Raw genomic sequence first — 15,973 nt, forward strand, 5'->3', positions numbered from 1 at the left:
CACCATCTATCATAGTTTACTCATTTTCTGTAAACCTAGGTTACTAGTTTAGTATTTAAACAACTTTTAGAGATTTATTTTGGATCTCATGACATTTTAGAAAAAAACTTTGTACCTCTTGACGGCATGAGTCTCTAAACTCCATTGTTGGGGGTGAGGAGCTCTGCTGTGCCTCGATGAGTTAATGCCAGTATTTCTGTTTTCTATTCAATCATGTCTGTTCCTATCTAAGATATTCATTTGCGCCTTATTATGATGAATGTGATGATCCGTGACACTCATCACCATTCTCAACCTATGAACGTGTGCCTGACAACCACCTCCGTTCTACATTAGATTGAATGAGTATCTCTTAGATTCCTTAATCGGAATCTCCGTGGTATAAGCTAGAATCCATTGGCAGCATCTTTGAGAATCCGGAAAGTCTAAACCTTGTTTGTGGTATTCCTAGTAGAATTCTGGGATTGGTTGACTGTAACGAGCTTCAAACTCGCGAGTGCTGGGCGTAGTGACAGACGCAAAAGGATAGCGAATCCTATTCCGGTATGATCGAGAACCTACAGATGATTAGCCGTGCGGTGACAGCGCACCTGGACCATTTTCACTAAAAGGAAGGATGGTAGCCATTGACAACGGTGATCTTCCAACACACAGCTTGCCATAGGAGGGACGTGCGTGCGTGAAGATGAAGATAGAGAGAAAGCAGAGATTCAAAAGGCAAAGCTTCTCCAAAACTCCAACATATTCTCTTTTACTGCATAACAAGTAACCTTTAATCCATGCTCTCTTATTCATTTGCAAGTCAATTGATAGCCACTAATTATTATCCTGACTAAGAGTTGCAAGATAACCATAACTTGCTTCAAGCCAACAATCTCCGTGGGATCGACCCTTACTCACGTAAGGTATTACTTGGACGACCCAATGCACTTGCTGGTTAGTTGTGCAGAATTACATAGTGTGAAGTAATTTTCGTGCACCAGCGCGCGCACGCATGGCGCGCACGCGTGGGAAGCTGCACGTGACCTCATTAAGAGAAATCGTGCCTGGCGATTTCTGAGGCCAAGGAGGCCCAAATTCAAGCTGTTTCTGCATGGAAAAGACCCAAGGATGCTAGGGGAAAGAGAGAGATCACTCAATTTTACACTAGGACACAATTTTAGCTAGTTTTAGGTTCTTTGGTTATTCTAGAGAGAGAAACCCTTGTTCCTCTCTAGATCTAGTTTTCATTTTGATCTTCCCTTGTTGATTTGTGAATTAGATTTTGTTAATTACAGTTTTAATTGTTCAATTTGAATTCCTTGTTACAATCTTTCTTACATTTAGTGATAGTTTTATGATTCTTGTCAATTGTCATTTCATACCCATTTCTTGAATGTTATGAATCTTGACTTGTTGATGTTACATTGATGATTTCTATGTTTAATCTTGTTGATTGCTTGATTGTATGTTGATAATTGTTAGTGGGTATTTGTGGAATTCAATTTAATTGCTATTTTGAACATGTCTTTTATTAATGCTTACCAAGTGTTTGATGAATTGTTTACTTTGATTATGGAGTAGTCTTTTCCACTCTTGGCCTAGGTCAAGGGAATTGGGTAAACTTGAGTCATTGGGTCTAATGGATTTGATGATTTGGGAGCCCTTGGTGGTCAATTTGATACTCATTGATGCCAACCCACTACTAATTTAATTAGTAGGTAGGTTGGGACTTATGGGATGATGTGACCAAAGCCATTTGACGTACTTCAAGTCTAGGGGTAGATATCACGTACTTAAGACTTTGGGGGTAGACTTAATGAGCTTGGTTCCTCATGATTGTCAAGATATAGTTGTTGGACAAGGATTGTGATCCCAATTCCCATGCCTAGCCAAGAGTTGTTTTTATCATTCATATTTGAAAACCAATTTCCAATTTCAATTGCCTTAGTTATAGTTACTTGTTTGGTTTAAAGTAGAATTAAGTAGAATATTGCTTGTTCATTGGAATTGTTCAAGTTTTGCGTAGGTAGTTGAATTAGTTATTGCAATTTAAGATTACTTGCTTGTTAAGATTTCCATTTATTTCCATGCTCATAACTCACAACCCCGGATTTCTAACCAATGTCGAAGCACATGTTTGCCCATTCCTTGTGAGACGACCCGAGATTTGAATACTTCGGTTATTTCTATTGGGGTTGAACTTGTGACAACCAAATCTCTCTTCTAAATTTGACCCCCCGAGGATTGTTGTTGGTAGAGCTATACTCACAACGAGGTGTTATTAAAGAGAAATCTACCAACACACCGCTGGGGCGTTGTCAAATTTTTGGCGCCGTTGCCGGGAAATGGTTGCAACATATGCCTTGATATTGGTTATGTGAATATGTGAATATTGTAGATATTTTGCTCTTTCAATACTTAGCTATAGTTTAAAATTCTTTTGCATTTGTACTATGACTTTTAAGTTTGATGACTCGGTCTCAACCGAATTCTAGCTTAGCCAACTTTGATCCCCAGATTGAAAGGACTTTGTTACACACTCGGCAAGGTAGAAGGCGATTGGACTACTCGCCTAGTACTTCGGCCTCTCTTGAGGAAAACACCGAATCACTAGACGTTACCGAGAGTGACTTGGAGTCCGCTACTTCCTATTCTTCTGTTGGCAATACTACTATATTTTTGCATCCTACAGGTGAGCCACACATGGCGGAGCCACGCTGGATCACTTTGCATGAGCAAGGAGCTCCAGATATCATACTTCAACCGTTACAAGCAAGGTATCCCAACCTTGATCCAAACTTTGAGTTGAAGAGTAGCTTGATAAATCTACTTCCTAAGTATCATGGGTTGCCGGGTGATGCCAGGGCATCTTGGCCAGTTTCACTGACATTTTCTTTACTGTTTTTAGGTTAGTTTCATGCATTTCTTTAGGAAATAAGCTAATTTTGGGTAGATATTCACCTATGCCTTAATTCAAGCATATATTGTGCATTTTACATAATTTCATGAGGATTTTGTATAAGTTTAGTGACAATTATTATGTTGCATTACTCATGACTTGGACTAGAGCTTTGATGCACTTTATTGCTTGATTTCAAGACCAAAAGGAAGCAAGAAAAGGGGAGGTAACTTGCAAGGTTAATGAGAAAAGTGATTGCCAATAACACTCTCAAAAAGCCATCAATGCCCACGTTAGAGAGTCACGTTAACTAAGTTAACGTGAACTCTAACGTGGAGAAGAGAAGTTGAGCCAACGTTAGTGACACTTAACATTGTCACTAACGTTGCCAATTACTCATAAGTGGCCATGTTAGAGGCCACGTTAACTAGGTTAACGTGGCCTCTAACGTTAAGGGGGGAAAAGAAGCCAACGTTAGTGACACTCAACATTGTCACTAACGTTGGCCTATGATGCAATGTACCACGTTAACTCCCACGTTAACTTGGTTAACGTGGGAACTAACGTAAGGGATGAAGAGTTGTCGACAACGTTAGTGACACTCAACATTGTCACTAACGTTGAAGCAACCACACAACCCCCAAGAGTCACGTTAACTTCCACGTTAACTTGGTTAACGTGGAAGCTAACGATGAGGAATGAAGGATGAACCAACGTTAGTGACACTCAACATTGTCACTAACGTTGGGATGGCTAAAGATGGCCACGTTAGAAGCCACGTTAACCTAGTTAACGTGGACTCTAACGTGAGACCTATGGGCACATTGGAATGTTAGTGACAATGTTGAATGTCACTAACGTTCTCGAAGGATGGCAAGGGCCACGTTAACCTAGTTAACATGGGCTTTAACGTGAAGCAAGAAGGGGCACACTGGAACGTTAGTGATAATGTTGAGTGTCACTAACGTTCTCGAAGGTTCACAAGGCAACGTTAAAAGCCACGTTAACCTAGTTAACGTGGGTTTTAACGTGAGGCAAAGGGGTGCATTGGAACGTTAGTGACAATGTTAAGTGTCACTAACGTTCTCGAACTATTATTCTCACTAAATATTAACACCCCTAACGTCCTGAACTAAAGTCTCCGCCCACTTCGCACTTTCTCTCTGCAAGTAAAGCCAAGCCCAAATAAAGAAAGGAACTGCTTCAAACTCAAGATCCAAAGGCCCAAGACTTGAAGAATCACACTAGAAGCTGAGAAGAGTAGTATATATAGGAGTAGCTTTGAATTGAGAAGGAGTTCTGGAAGGCTGGGAAAAAGAGAACTACTCTCTGTATTTACTTTCTTTGCAATTTCTAGTTTTATGATGTATTCTCCATCTTTGTTTTCATTTTCAAGAGCTATGAACAACTAAACCCCTTTCATTGGGTTAGGGAGCTCTGTTGTAATTTGATGGATCAATACTAATTTTCATTATTCTTCTTCTATCTTTCCTCTTGATTTTACTTGAAAGCTTTCGATCTTCATCCAATTGAGTAGTTATCTTGGAAGAGAAGCTATTCAAACTTGGATCTCTTTTGAACCGTGAAAGAGGAATGAAGAGATCAATCTAGAAATGCTTTCTCATGCTGGACCAAATTGGGTTTGGATGGGTATGTGACTATAACCCTCTCAACACTTGATTTGGGAAATGCATGTGGTATAATCAGTGACTATACTTCATCTCTTCTCATGAGCAATTGACCAAGGAATTGGCTATTGACAAGATTTGAGAGATTGAATTGCAAGAAATTGTAATTCAATCACTTAAGATTGCCAAGGAGATCAATGAGTGCATTGATTGAGGAAGAGATGAAAATGAACTTGATCCGGAGAATTGCAACATCTCCTAAGCCCAATGAACTCCCCATCTCTGATCTTACCCGTTCTCTTTAATTTCTGCTATTTACTTTTATGAGCAAATCCCCCATTCCTATTTACAATTCTGCATTTTATTTTCAGTCATTTACTTCCAGTTCTTTAATTCTAGCATTTACTTTTCTGTTATTTACATTCCCGCCATTTTATTTTTGCAACTCTCAACCCAAATTCTGGATTCGCTCAACTAGAACATTCTTCTAATTAAAGTTGCTTGATCAATCAATCCCTGTGGGATTCGACCCCACTCTATTGTGAGTTTTTATTTGACGACAACTTCGGTACACTTGCCGAAGGGAGATTTGTTGAGAGACAAGTTTTCCGCGCATCAAGTTTATGGCGCCGTTGCCGGGGATTGATTGTGCATCAACAATGATTAAATTGGAAGATCACTAGATTGAGCATTTTTATTTTTTGAATTACATTTGTCTGTTTGAGTAATTTATTTTTGTTTCAGTTAAACTTCTTCCCTTCCCCCTCTACTCTTTTGTTTTTCTTTGTTATTTTCGATTCTGTTTGCTAACCCACTAACTGTTTGATATATTGCATCACCCACAACTAACAGTAATTCTGACACAAATACTGTCTGCACTTATTTTCTTTGCTTGTACCTGTTGGTTGTATGACAGGGAGAAGAAGCGGGACTTCAACTTCCTTTGATTCTGAACCTGAGAGAATCTTCCTTAGACTAAGGAGGGAGGCAAAAGAAAAACGAGTAGTTGGTGCTAAAGAAGAGGAGGAACACTTTAAGGAATACTTTGAACCAAACATGGAAGAAAACATGGAAAATCATCATGAAGAAGAGACTCACAACCATGGCAGAGGAGGTGGAGCAAATCATGCTGGGGAGGATAGAAGAGTTTTGGGCTCTTACATTAATCCAAACCCAGGCAATTATGGAAATAGCATCCAAAAGCCAACAATCCATGCCAACAACTTTGAACTTAAACCACAGCTCATCACCCTTGTCTAGAACAACTGTTCGTTTGGAGGAGGTGTTCAAGAAGACCCCAATCAACATTTGACCACCTTCCTGAGAATATGTGACACAGTGAAATCTAATGGTGTTCATCCTGATGCCTATAGACTGCTCTTATTTCCTTTCTCACTCAGGGACAAGGCAGCCAAGTGGCTGGAATCCTTCCCAAGGGAGAGCTTGACAACTTGGGAGGATGTGGTGAACAAATTCTTAGCAAGATTCTACCCTCCTCAACAAATCAATAGGCTGAGAGCTGAGGTTCAAACTTTCAGGCAACAAGATGGTGAGACTCTGTATGAAGCATGGGAGAGGTTAAAGGACTTGACAAGGAGGTGTCCACTTGACATGTTCAATGAATGGGTCCAACTGCACATCTTCTATGAAAGTCTCTCTTATGAGTCAAAGAAGGCCGTGGACAATTCATCTGGAGGATCCTTGAACAAGAAGAAGACCATTGAGGAAGCCATAGATGTTATTGAAACAGTAGCAGAAAACGACTACTTCTATGCTTCCGAAAGAGGGAACACAAGAGGAGTGATGGAGCTAAACAATGTAGATGCTCTTTTGGCCCAAAACAAGCTCATTACCCAGCAGCTGGCTGACCTCACCAAGAAGATGGAGAGGAACCAAGTAGCAGCAATCTCATCTTCATCAACAATCCAACAAGGAGTGAATGAAGAAGCAGAGGGGAGTCAGGAGCAAGCCAACTACATTGGGAATTCACAAAGGAAAAACTATGATCCATACTCCAAGACTTACAACCCTGGATGGAGAAACCACCCAAAATTTGGGTGGGGAAGTGAGCAAGATCAAAACCAAGACCAGAGACGTTACAACTCCAACAACAATGCAGCTCACCAGCAATTCACCCAGAGGACATCTCAACACCCCCACAACAACACTTCTTCACACACTTATCAAAACCAAAACAGCACATCTGCTCCGAACCACTCATCAATTGATGACAAGCTCTCTAAGATCGAAACCTTCATTGAAGGAATATGCAAAGACATTCAAGACAGTAAAGCATTCAGAGAGGAAGTGCAGTCAAACATGCAGAATCAAAATGCTGCCATCACAAAACTGGAAACACAAATCAGCTATCTATTTAAGCAGCTTTCTAACAACAATTTTTGCTATGATGCCCATTCAAGCAAAAGGGAGGAGTGTCAAGCTATCACACTTAGGAGTGGGAAGGAACTGAAGGAACATCCCCAAAAACCACAAGAAGAAGACTCAAATGAAAAGGGAGAAGAGCAAGATGGAATGCAAACCTCCACGCCAAGTCTGCAGAAAGAAAAAAAGATACCCCAACTGAACATCTCAAGAGCTCCATACCCCCAGCTATTGAAGAAAAAGGAAGATGACAACCAGTTCTTGAGATTTTTGGAAATCTTTAAGAAGCTACAAATCAACATACCATTTGCTGAAGCCATAGAACAAATGCCACTTTATGCCAAGTTTTTGAAGGAGCTAATGACTAAGAAGAGAAGCTGGAAGAACAATGAGACTGTGATACTAACTGAAAAGTGCAGTGCTATCATTCAGCATAAACTACCTCAGAAACTGAAGGATTCTGGGAGTTTTCAGATCCCTTGCATTATTGGAGAAATCACAGTAGAAAAGGCTCTTTGTGACTTAGGGGCCAGCATCAATTTGATGTCAGTAGCTATGATGAGAAATATGAAAATTGAGGAGGCTAAACCAACAAAAATGGCTCTACAACTGGCAGACCGGTCGCTCAAATTCCCTCACGGGATAGTAGAGAATTTGCTAGTAAAAGTAGGAGATTTCATATTCCCAGCAGATTTTGTTATGCTGGACATGCAGGAAGACGCCAAGACCTCCATCATCTTGGAAAGGCCATTCTTGGCCACTGCTGGAGCTGTCATTGATGTTCAGAAGGGTGACCTCACCCTGAGATTACACAATGAAAAGATGACATTCAATGTGTTCAAGGCCATGAGTTATCCACCGGAACAATTGGGGGAATGCATGAGGTTAGATGCACTTGAGGATGAAGTGGAGGAGAATTTTAAAGAAGATGAACCTGAAGAGAACGAGAGATTGGTGGAGGAAGAATCTGAATCAAGTGAAGAGGTAGCTACAGTAGAAATACATATACCAGATGCACCAAAGGAAGGGAACAAAAAATCAGAAGCACCCAAACTTGAACTCAAAGCATTGCCACCCACTCTCAAATATGCATATCTAGGAGAAAATAAAAACTACCCAGTGATCATAAATTCATCCCTCAGTCAAGATCAAGAGGACGAACTACTCAAGGTGCTGCGGGAGCATAAGGATGCCATTGGATGGACCCTTGCTGACTTGAAGGGAATCAGTTCAGCCATATGCATGCATAAAATACTGTTGGAAGATGATGCCAAGCCATAAATTCAATCCCAAAGAAGGCTGAACTCAATCATGAAGGAAGTGGTATAGAAAAAGGTTATGAAGCTTTGGCAAGGAGGGGTCATATACCCAATTTTGGACAGCCCTTGGGCTAGCCCCATACATGTTGTGCCAAAGAAGGGAGGGATCACTGTGGTTACCAATGAGAAGAACGAGCTCATACCTACAAGGACCGTCACAGGATGGCAGATGTGCATAGACTACAGGAAACTCAATGAGGCTACACGAAAGGACCATTTTCCCCTTCCATTCATGGATCAGATGTTGGAAAGACTTGCAGGGCACGCATATTATTGTTTTCTCGACGGTTATTCAGGATATAACCAAATAGTGGTTGATCCAAGAGACCAAGAGAAAACCTCATTTACCTGTCCGTATGGAGTGTTGCCTATAGGCGCATGCCATTTGTATTATGTAATGCCCCTGCAACTTTCCAACGCTACATGCTTTCTATCTTTTCAGATATGATAGAAAAATTCATTGAAGTTTTTATGGATGATTTCTCTGTATTCGGAGATTCTTTTCCTAGTTGCCTATATCACCTCGCCTTGGTATTAAAAAGATGCCAAGAGACCAATTTGGTTTTGAACTGGAAAAAATGCCATTTCATGGTGACAGGAGGAATAGTCCTTGGTCACAAGGTCTCTCACCAAGGCATTGAGGTTGATAGAGCTAAAGTAGAACTTATTGAAAAACTACCCCCACCCAGTGATGTCAAGGCAATTAGAAGTTTTTTAGGGCATGCTGGTTTTTACAGAAGGTTCATCAAAGATTTTTTAAAGATAGCATAGCCCTTAAGCAATCTCCTTGTATCTGATACACCATTCATCTTTGATGAAACATGCATGCTAGCATTTGCACAATTAAAAATGAGGTTATCCTCTACTCCTATCATTTCCCCACCTGATTGGAACCTACCATTTGAATTGATGTGCGATACATCTGATTTTGCAGTTGGGGCAGTGTTAGGACAAAGGAAAGATAACCTAGTTCGTGTGATATACTATGCTAGCAAAGTCCTTAATGAAACTCAAAGAAATTATACCACTACTGAAAAGGAGTTGCTAGCAATAGTTTTTGCATTTGACAAATTTAGATCATACCTCATTGGTGCTAAAGTGATTGTTTTTACAGATCACACAGCACTTAAATATTTGTTTGCCAAGCAAGAATCAAAGCCAAGACTAATAAGGTGGATCTTACTTTTGCAGGAATTCGATATTGAAATCAGAGACAAGAAAGGAGTGGAGAACAAGGTGGCAGATCACCTATCCAGAATCCCTCATGATCAAGGTGGAGAGAATGATACAAATGTGAACGAGCTCTTCCCTGATGAGCAATTGATGACAGTTCACAAAGCACCATGGTTCACAGATATTGCAAATTTCAAGGCAACTGGGGCATTACCCCCAGGGATCAATAAACATCAAAGGAGGAAGCTTATGAATGATGCAAAATACTTTGTCTGGGACGAGCCATATCTCTTCAAGAAATGTTCAGATGGAATTCTTAGAAGATATGTTTCGGAAGAGGAAGGGAGAGAAGTCCTGTGGAACTGCCACGGTTCATGCTATGACGGGCACTTTGGAGGGGACAGAACCGCAGCAAAGGTGTTACAAAGCGGATTCTTTTGGCCCACCCTTTTCAAGGATGCCAAGGAACTAGTATAAAGCTGCAATGAATGCCAAAGATCTGGAAACCTGCCCAAAAGTAACGCCATGCCACAAAATTTCATCTTGGAACTGGAACTATTTGATGTGTGGGGAATTGATTTCATGGGACCATTCCCAACCTCATATGCAAACAAATACATCCTGGTAGCAGTGGATTATGTTTCCAAATGGGTAGAGGCTATTACAACCCCAACTAATGATAACAAGGTAGTCATGAACTTCCTCAGGAAGAATATCTTTAGCCGGTTTGGAGTCCCAAGAGCTCTCATCAGTGATGGAGGGAGCCACTTTTGTAACAAACCACTAGAAGCTCTCCTCTTACGATATGGGGTAAAACACAATGTAGCCACACCTTACCATCCTCAAACAAGTGGGCAAACTGAGATATCCAACAGAGAGCTGAAGAGGATCCTGGAAAAGACTGTGGGCGCATCTAGAAAGGATTGGTCGAAGAAGTTGGATGATGCTCTTTGGGCATACAGAACAGCATTTAAAACTCCACTTGGAATGTCTCCATATCAACTAGTCTATGGGAAGGCTTGTCACTTACCACTGGAGCTGGAACACAAAGCTCTTTGGGCTATCAAGATACTAAATTTTGACAGCATTGCTGCTGGTGCAAAAAGGATCTTGCAGCTGCAAGAGATGGAAGAATTCAGGTCACAAGCCTATGAAAACACTAAGATGTATAAAGAAAAGGCAAAGAGAAAACATGACATGCATCTGGCACCCAGGAGTTTCGAAAAAGGGCAGCAAGTACTCCTTTACAATTCTAAATTAAGGCTGTTCCCAAGAAAACTCAAGTCAAGGTGGTCCGGACCTTTCATGGTTACAAAAGTATCACCATATGGCCACATCGAAATCACGGATGAAGGTTCAGAGAGGACTTTTACAGTGAATGGACAAAGACTCAAGCATTACCTGGGCAACATGGGGGAAAACCCCAGAGTAAAGTACCATCTCATGTAATTAAGGACTCGTCGAGCTAGCGACGATAAAAGAGCGCTCTGTTGGGAGGCAACCCAACCTCAGGTAGTTTCACTTTCATCTTTATTTCAATAAAAATCACAAGTTGTTTCCCCTGTATTGTAAGGAGCTAAGTTTGGTGTTCCACACCAGAACAATCCAAGAGTGGTAGTGTAGTTCTAAGTTTGGTGTTCCACTAAAAGACATTGGTTAGAATTACACTCCACTCCAAAAGAACATTGCTAGCTCCATCCAATCAAGAGAAACCACTTAGATGTAGTTAGACTATAGGTGATCATTGCTTTGTTGATAACAAGATATGAGGGTCTCTGCATATATGCAATGTTTTGTACTGGGCAAAGAACTAAGTTTGGTGCTCACACACCAAATTGAGTTCAAGAGGCACAAGCATACATGTAAGCTAACTATATCTCAAGTGCTTTGGGAACAAACAACTTCCAGTAACCTTGCAGGATTCCTATAAGGAAATGGTGCACCTTCACCCAAAGAAGCGAGGCAGCAAAAACTAGGATGATGACAAAGAGAGAGGGGGACCAGAGATCATCACCCGAAGGTTGTATTGTTACCTAATTCCATTGTACTCAGAATTGTTGAAAGTTGGAAGTTCGAATGCACTTTTGATTTGTAGTTACTCGTAGTTGAACCCGTTTTAAATTCTGTCTTTTAAGTTCTGAATAGGTCTATGTACACTAGTCTTTATGTTACTGCACCATCACTTAACTTACTTGTATGCTTGTCCCTTTGAATCAAATGAAAAGAGAATGAGTGTTTTTAAAACACCAGAGTAGAGTTCATATTGTGGAAGTGCATTCATGAATCTTTGGGGTAGTCATAAGTTAGCTAAGTTGGTTCAACCACAAGGCTGGGATGACAATTATATGGCCTGAATACTTTGCTTTGGATACACTCATGAGAATAAGTTAATAACAAGATCCTAAGAAGAGAAAAGGGAAAGAACAATGGAAGTGAAAAACAAAAGAAAAAGAGTAAGCAATAAGGCTAGGCATCAATGGTTTTAATCTTGAGGCAAGTGTCTGTGGTACTCCTGTATGAGGGATCTACTTGGATGAATAAGCTCTTAGGGGTGCCTTATCACTTGATAACTTAGGTTAACTTACTCGGGATTATCAGCTGAAAGTCCACTATCAAGAGTAACCTTCACTACAGAACACTTAGTAACCCAAAGAGGTGCTGGACACCAAGGTCTCAAGAAAAGAAAATAAACAAACTATATGCCTGTGGTGTGTATGTATGGGGGATAGGCTTGAGGGAGTAAGTCCTTAGGGGTGTCTCAACACCTAGCACCTTGAACCAACTGGTTCGGGAGTGTTGGCTGAAAGCTTATCTTAAAGAGTTGCCCCCTTACAGAGCACTTAGCCTAAATAACACAAACAACCCTTGAAATAACAATAAAAGGATCAATGAATAAAAGTCTCATGAGATATAAACAAAGTAAGTGTTTAGGGACATGATAAAGGTCTGAAAGCCAGTAATGGAATGAACCTAAGTTGCTATGCATGAAACCACCATAAAATCAGTAACATGACTTCCACAAGAATGACTCATTCCTCTGGATATTCCATTCATCATTCTCTTGTTCCAGTACTTGCTTAGGGACAAGCAAGCTTTAAGTTTGGTGTTGTGATGCCAGGGGATCTTGGCCAGTTTCACTGACCTTTTCTTTACTGTTTTTAGGTTAGTTTCATGCATTTCTTTAGGAAATAAGCTAATTTTGGGCAGATATTCACCTATGCCTTGATTCAAGCATACATTGTGCATTTTACATAATTTCATGAGGATTTTGCATAAGTTTAGTGACAATTATTATGTTGCATTACTCATGACTTGGACTAGAGCTTTGATGCACTTTATTGCTTGATTTCAGGACCAAAAGGAAGCAAGAAAAGGGGAGGTAACTTGCAAGGTTAATAAGAAAAGTGATTGCCAATAACACTCTCAAAAAGCCATCAATGCCCACGTTAGAGAGTCACGTTAACTAAGTTAACGTGAACTTTAACGGGGAGAAGAGAAGTTGAGCCAACGTTAGTGACACTTAACATTGTCACTAACATTGGCAATTACTCATAAGTGGCCACGTTAGAAGCCACGTTAACCTAGTTAACGTGGCCTCTAACGTTAAGGGGGGAAGAGAAGCCAACGTTAGTGACACTCAACATTGTCACTAACGTTGGCCTATGATGCAAAGTACCACGTTAACTCCCACGTTAACTTGGTTAACGTGGGAACTAAGGTAAGGGATGAAGAGTTGTCGACAACGTTAGTGACACTCAACATTGTCACTAACGTTGAAGCAACCACACAACCCCCAAGAATCACGTTAACTTCCACGTTAACTTGGTTAACGTGGAAGCTAACGATGAGGAATGAAGGATGAACCAACGTTAGTGACACTCAACATTGTCACTAACGTTGGGATGGCTAAAGATGGCCACGTTAGAAGCCACGTTAACCTAGTTAACATCGACTCTAACGTGAGACCTAGGGGCACATTGGAACGTTAGTGACAATGTTGAATGTCACTAACGTTCTCGAAGAATGGCAAGGGCCACGTTAGAAGCCACGTTAACCTAGTTAACGTGGGCTTTAACGTGAAGCAAGAAGGGGCACACTGGAACGTTAGTGATAATGTTGAGTGTCACTAACGTTCTCGAAGGTTCACAAGGCAACGTTAAAAGCCACGTTAACCTAGTTAACGTGGGTTTTAACGTGAGGCAAAGGGGTGCATTGGAACGTTAGAGACAATATTAAGTGTCACTAACGTTCTCGAACTATTATTCTCACTAAATATTAACACCCCTAACGTCCTGAACTAAAGTCTCCGCCCACTTTGCACTTTCTCTCTGCAAGTAAAGCCAAGCCCAAATAAAGAAAGGAACTGCTTCAAACTCAAGATCCAAAGGCCCAAGACTTGAAGAATCACACTAGAAGTTGAGAAGAGTAGTATATATAGGAGTAGCTTTGAATTGAGAAGGAGTTCTAGAAAGCTAGGAAAAAGAGAACTACTCTCTGTATTTACTTTCTTTGCAATTTCTAGTTTTATGATGTATTCTCCATCTTTGTTTTCATTTTCAAGAGCTATGAACAGCTAAACCCCTTTCATTGGGTTAGGGTGCTCTGTTGTAATTTGATGGATCAATACTAATTTTCATTATTCTTCTTCTATCTTTCCTCTTGATTTTACTTGAAAGCTTTCGATCTTCATCCAATTGAGTAGTTATCTTGGAAGAGAAGCTATTCAAACTTGGATCTCTGTTGAACCTTGAAAGAGGAATGAAGAGATGAAGTTAGAAATGCTTTCTCATGTTGGACCAAATTGGGTTTGGATAGGTATGTGACTATAACCCTCTCAACACTTGATTTGGGAAATGCATGTGGTATAATCAGTGACCATACTTCATCTCTTCTCATGAGCAATTGACCAAGGAATTGGCTATTGATCAAGATTTGAGAGATTAAATTGCAAGAAATTGTAATTCAATCACTTAAGATTGCCAAGGAGATCAATGAGTGCATTGATTGAGGAAGAGATGAAAATGAACTTGATCCGGAGAATTGCAACATCTCATAAGCCCAATGAACTCCCCATCTCTGATCTTACCCATTCTCTTTAATTTCTGCTATTTACTTTTATGAGCAAATCCCCCATTCCTATTTACAAGTCTGCATTTTATTTTCAGTCATTTACTTCCAGTTCTTTAATTCTAGCATTTACTTTTCTGTTATTTACATTCCCACCATTTTATTTTTTGTAACTCTCAACCCAAATTCTGGATTCGCTCAACTAGAACATTCTTCTAATTAAAGTTGCTTGATCAATCAATCCCTGTGGGATTCGACCTCACTCTATTGTGAGTTTTTACTTGACGACAACTTCGGTACATTTGCCGAAGGGAGATTTGTTGAGAGACAAGTTTTCCGCGCATCACCGGGTCAAGACCCCATCCGACATTTGAAGGATTTTCATGTTGCTTGTTCTACGGCTCGAAGGCATGGAGTCGATGAGGTAGCCATCATGGTTTTCGCCTTTCCTTTCTCTCTTGAAGCACAAGCAAAAATATGGTTCTATTCGCTACCGGATGATATTGTGACTAGTTGGGATTTCTTGAGAAGAGAGTTTCTTGACAAGTTCTTCCCACCGGAGAAGACCGAGTACATCCGGAAAGAGATTTCGGGCATAATGCAAAGAGACCAAGAGAGCATGCATGAGTATTGGTCTTGATTCAAGAGGTTATTGGAGTCATGTCCACATCACGGAATGACCACTCGCTTGCTCATTAGCTACTTTACCGGAGGTCTTTGTGCGGAAGATAGAAGATTGCTTATCACCTCTAGTGGCGGATCCCTTTCGAAAAATAAGACGGAAGGAGAAGCTTGAGATTTGATAAAGGATGTCGCCAAATCTACACAACACACAAGAGTGAGGAGTAACCCCCTTAAGGGTGTGGTAGAACCGCCCCCTTCCGAAGCAAGTCTAACCAAGGCACTTGGGGATATGACCACCATCCTTACACAAATTCAAAGAGATCAAAGGGAGTACTGCTCCATCAAAGCCATCCAAGCCCCTCCTCCGGTAGCTCAACTTGAAGGCCCTCCTAGGATTTATGGTTTGTGCTCTAGTACCACACATTACACCGACCAATGCCATCAAATCCAAGAGGAACATGCCCTTGTGGTAGCCAATGTGAATTACAACAACCGCCCACCATACCCTCCTCAAGGTCAAAACAACTACCATCAAGGTAGTAATCAACATCAAGGGTGGAGAGACAATGCGCAAGGAAGCAATCAGAACCAAAGATGGAACAACCCCTCTTCTCATCACAACAACAACCAATCTTCATCCCAATACCACCATAATAACACCAACTACCAAGCCAACCAAAACCAAAACAACTACACCAAGTACCAAACACCGCACCATAGACAACAAAACCAAACTCCTACATCCTCCAACAATCAAGTTGATGAGCTTAGAGCCGCTATGGAAAAGCGAGATGAGATCAACAAGGCTCAATTCGAGGCCTTGAACACTCAATTGGCCAACCTCACCAACATGCTCTCAAAGATGAACACGTCAAGCCAACCACCGACTCCCAATAACA

At 40.8% G+C, this 15,973-nt stretch overlaps 1 non-coding gene across 1 annotated transcript; it reads right to left on the reverse strand.

Moving 5' to 3' along the window:
* Positions 1-6,018: 6,018 nt before the first annotated feature.
* Positions 6,019-6,122, reverse strand: LOC148561713 (small nucleolar RNA R71). The gene has a single exon (XR_015886420.1). It is a non-coding gene; the product is annotated as a small nucleolar RNA R71 (small nucleolar RNA).
* Positions 6,123-15,973: the final 9,851 nt, after the last annotated feature.

This window comes from Arachis ipaensis, chromosome B6 (genome assembly GCF_059453495.1).
Source record: "Arachis ipaensis isolate K30076 ecotype BB chromosome B6, ASM5945349v1, whole genome shotgun sequence".
Taxonomy (NCBI): Eukaryota; Viridiplantae; Streptophyta; class Magnoliopsida; order Fabales; family Fabaceae; genus Arachis; species Arachis ipaensis.